Source organism: Buceros rhinoceros, unplaced genomic scaffold (genome assembly GCF_000710305.1).
Source record: "Buceros rhinoceros silvestris isolate BGI_N320 unplaced genomic scaffold, ASM71030v1 scaffold3544, whole genome shotgun sequence".
NCBI lineage: Eukaryota > Metazoa > Chordata > Aves > Bucerotiformes > Bucerotidae > Buceros > Buceros rhinoceros.
The window spans coordinates 74,199-78,704 of record NW_010407520.1 but is presented as its reverse complement, the minus strand read 5'-3'; the positions used below and the strand labels follow the sequence as shown (position 1 = coordinate 78,704).

At 38.7% G+C, this 4,506-nt stretch overlaps 1 protein-coding gene across 1 annotated transcript in view; it reads left to right on the top strand.

Annotated features, from left to right (window-relative positions):
• GRIK1 (glutamate receptor, ionotropic, kainate 1) overlaps positions 1-3,774 on the top strand; it is a 37,718-nt gene extending 33,944 nt beyond the window's left edge. Inside the window, exon 12 of the mRNA XM_010134486.1 lies at positions 3,598-3,774. The gene's annotated coding sequence lies outside the window, so the exon portion shown is untranslated. The remainder of the gene's footprint in view (positions 1-3,597) is intronic.
• The last annotated feature ends 732 nt before the right edge of the window (positions 3,775-4,506 follow it).

Here is a 4,506-nt window from a genome sequence, read left to right as displayed (position 1 = left end):
TTCCCTACTCTTCTGATACCTCAAAAGTAGACTCAAAAATATGTAAAAAAATAGCTTTTTAAAGAAATCCTTTCAGTCGGGCTATGGGAATATGAGACTAAAAGAACAGTGTATTAGCCTTTTAAATAGAATTTTAATGTCACCATCCCCTTTTTAAAGGCTGCTGTACTTGTGCTGCAGACCTGGAGTTGTTCAGAGGGCCGTCCTGAAAGACCTCACTGAATGTGTTCCTTGTCCCTGATTTTCCTGTGAATCCTACAGCATTCCGGCTGAGTTTGTACTTGCTCTGCACTACAGTTTTCTACTGCTTGAGAAGTTCAGGGCAATTCCAGTTTTCAGGTGTCTGTTCAGTGTCCTAATTGCATGCACGAGCTTGGATATAAACAGGAATTTTGAGCTCAGGGGCTCAGGAAGCGGTCCTTCAGAAGGATTAACCAAACACCTGAAAGTTCAAAGCATCATCTCAGATTGCTCTTCTAGACCATCTGAAGCTCTCTGTGAAGGTAGAGGGGCAGAGAAAGCCCCGTGTCTCCAAGTTTTCAATGCTTTTTGCCACCTCCAACTGGTTTTCTCAGCAGTGGTAGGATCTCAGGCACAGGAATATGCACAAAATTAATCAGTCAGAATTAAATCCGTAAGCATTGGAGTATCTTTGAAGGAACGGTCCAAGGTCTTAAATCTACATTTAATTCATTGCTTCAGGTAAACAAAACTTGTGCCAATGGCATTTTAAGTCCCTCAAAAGTAATCACAACACAACTGTAACCGCAAAACTGCTTGTGTCCTACAAAGCCAGGAGCAGGAGCTGCAGACTGGAAGCCCCAGGAAGCTATCAACGCAAACCCTCCTCCTGTCCCTCTCCCAGCTCACTGTCCCTGTGGGATGGCTGAGCCCGTTCCCGTGTGCGTTGGGTGTGTCTGTGTTTTGACCGCTGTCACGGGTAATGAACCCACTGGGCCTTGCACTGCCAGGGTGGGATAGGAGAGAGTCTTGGTAAAGCAGAGCCCTTCCAGGTTTTGAATGGCCTGCTTCATACTTTGTTGCATGGTTAAATGTGTTCAACTACAGAAAAGATCATAAACAAGAACCGTAACGTTTCTAAATTCATTTTTAAATGTAACTGCTGTTGATGGACAGCTAGGCACAAGCTTAATCCTTAGACAAGACCGAAACATCAAAGCCATGACGAAGAATAGCTTGAAGTCTTTCTGATAATATCTATTTAAAAATTCAAAACTGACTTGGAAGTGGAACCAGCGGGAACTTCAAAAATCACGTAGTCAGATATGAAAAACCTCACATACTTAACGTCAACAATATGTTTAAAATATCTATCTATCTGTAGACGTAAAATTATTTTCATGGGGCTATTTTGTTGTTGTGAATTTGAAAGGAATTATGATAACCACATAGTCTGAATAATAAGAATCAGTTTGGAAAATTAAAATACAAGCCTATTCATAAGGCAGTAAAATGTACTATTTCATCCGCAGAAATCTTCCCTGTATACACATTGCTGATGACTGATGGGTATTAGTGTATACACACAGAACATATAGGTTAGTAAGAACAACGGGGCAAGAAAATAAAAATAAACCTAATTGATCCTACAAATAATACAATCCTTTCCTAATTCGTCATGGAGTTCTATAATCACTTTGTAATCTAGATTTTGAAAGCTCAGTCAAAACTAAGATAATAGAGAGAAATTATCCATTCTAGGTCAGCCTCTTAGACCATACCGTTCTCTTAGTTTGGAAATAAGTGGTGCCATTCTCTAAGAAAGCCTGAAGCAATATAGAAATAGTGTCTGTGGTAGGCTGACACCCGCTTCACCTGCTGCTTCCACAGGGCATGGGGCTGCAGCAGGCACCTTTGACTCTAACTCCAGAAATGCTGGAATTTCTATATTGCAATGCCAAAGGGGATATTTAAATGATATTTGCACCTGCAAATTCCTGGCTATTACTAGTCAGTAACCTGAAAAAAAAAAAAAAAAAAGGCAGTATACTGCCCTGGACTATGCCTGTTACATTTAGGGGCTGGCATGAATTAATAGGGATTCCACTCATGTAGACTTCAGAATTTTAGATGAACAAAAATTAAGCATCTCAAAGAAAACTTAATAAACTACAGATTTAACATACTGTGGGATCTTAGTTTTGTGCAGCCCATCCTGCAAATGGACGTGATGCCATACACCAGATCTTACACGTTTAAAATGCACGCCCACGCTGACGTCTTGAGCTTGTTCGCAGAACTAGGGTTACACATGTTACAAGGAGGGTTTATAGTGGAGAGGAAGGAACACGGTGTGTGGGAGTCACTTTTCTGGGATTCCTTTGCTACCTTGAACAAATTATTTTACCTCGATCCAGGTTACCCTTGTACTCTCTCCTGCATTTGAAAATATTCCTCTAAAATGGCTGGTCACCGGGAATGATTGGGTTTTCTCCTTTCCCAGTAACATCTCTATTTTCACTTTTTTTAGCCCTGTATAACCAAGGCCACTGTTGGATTGTTACTGGTTAAGAACTGAACGTTGCTTACATTGAATTGGTATCACTCTGGAAGGGAATTTGTATCTGATTCAGAGAACCGTATCTGTGTCCTTTTGCTGTCAATTTACAAGAACCGTATTTGTAACCAGCTGTTTCAAAGCTGGTCAGTTCGGCAGTTCTAGAAAGGGTTTGTCAGGAAGGATTTATTCAACCTGATGAAGGTAAGGTGGTTAAAGCTTTGTTTCACACTGCTACCACCACTTCGTTGTGTATATAAATCATCTATTTTTATGTATTTGCATGAGAAATTTCTTTTGCATTGCAACATACTTCCACTTAAATCCTCTTTCTGGTTTTTTTTAATTTTTGTGTAACATATCATTATTCCACTTGTAGATTTTAAAGGATGTTTCCACCTACCCAGGAGGTCTTTGTTAATGTTGTGCTGGTTTTGCTTTATTTCTAAACTACTCGGCTACCTTATTCTTGTGGTAATTTTCTCCTTTCTCCAACACACAATATTTGAAAAAGATTTTTTCCAAGGAAAGAAGAGGATTAAGGACTGTGTTATATTTTAGAAATATCTGTCAATTTTATGAGGAGAATAACTAAAGCACAAAGAAATCTTCAGAAATGGTGTTATTAGTTCTCTCTAGCGTACACATTTTTTGGGGGGGGTGCTATGGTTCGTGTGATTTTAAAAAAGAAGATGTTTTTTAAAAAAGAAGAGTTTTTTCTTTTAAGGTCAGGAGGAAAATCACCTACTGAAAAAGGGTAAGTTTTACAATATGAAGCCACCAAAACATTGCAAATATGTCTGTGTAGAATTTCAGAAACATTCATAATCGGCTTTAGTAAAGCCAAAGTTAAATTAAATTCAGTGGAAGCCAAGTCAGGCAAAAAACCAGTTTTCATACGGACTCACCTATTATACCTTAGGGCTTATTCAGAGCTGGTAGAACTCAGCAGAGCAGCTTTCTGAGCCTGCCGGCAACAGCTCAGGTCCCTGCTTCTGAAAGACACTATTTGTACAAAGGGTATGTTCTAACTCTGCCTTCAAGGAGAAGTTTTTAATACAATTTCCATATTCCACCAGTGTCTTTCTTTCAATGCGATAATGGAAGAGCTTGGAATTTCACTCAAGCACCAGAAGAAGTTAAAGAAAAGGTCAAGAACTAAGGGGAAATCTTCATTCACGAGTATCCTTACTTGTCACCAGAGGCGGACACTAAGGAAAGAAACCATAGCGTGAGCAAGAGAGACCCCTTTGAGGACATATCAGGAACAATAACAACAACAACAACAAAAAAACCCCACCACAAAACAAGAACATTGCTGCCTACAAGTTGATTGTGGTGGGATTTCTGAAATATAGACGTTTATCTTGTTCTTCAGAAATTCTCTGTGGTTTCTTTTTTCTTAATATAGAGGTACAACAGTTTAAATGCTCACATAGACTGATGTACTACTAATCATCCGGGAAATGTCTCACTATTTCTTTTGAGATGGATTTGTACGCTCACGTGTTTTGCCTCTCTCTTCCCCTTCCCATGCATCGCTGTATGTGCTTTCTAAATAAATAAATAAACAAGAGCCAAGGTTCTTTTTTCCAATAATCTGGGAGTGGAACTTCTTTTTCCCTGTTGAAGAAAAGATTGCTGTTCTGCTGTGCACAGTTGTTTAGAAACCAGGACCCACAAAATGAAAGTAAAAATTCAAACAATTAACTCATAAACAATGACTACAAAAAAGCATTAAATACAAAGGTATCCAACAATGAGTTATTTTTCTTTTCTGATACTGTAAAGAACACCCTTCAGGTTCTTTTCTGTGAAAAAATTGTTTTTCTTTGTCATTTCTCTTTTTCATTTCTTTTAAAATACAATTATTAGGTAATGTCATAGCTCCAGGTGCTAGATGTTCAAAAAGAAAAACCGAAATCACAAAAGTAATAATCAGTGAATAAGAGAAGGCAACACTGACTTTGTTACGCTGCCGTATCCCC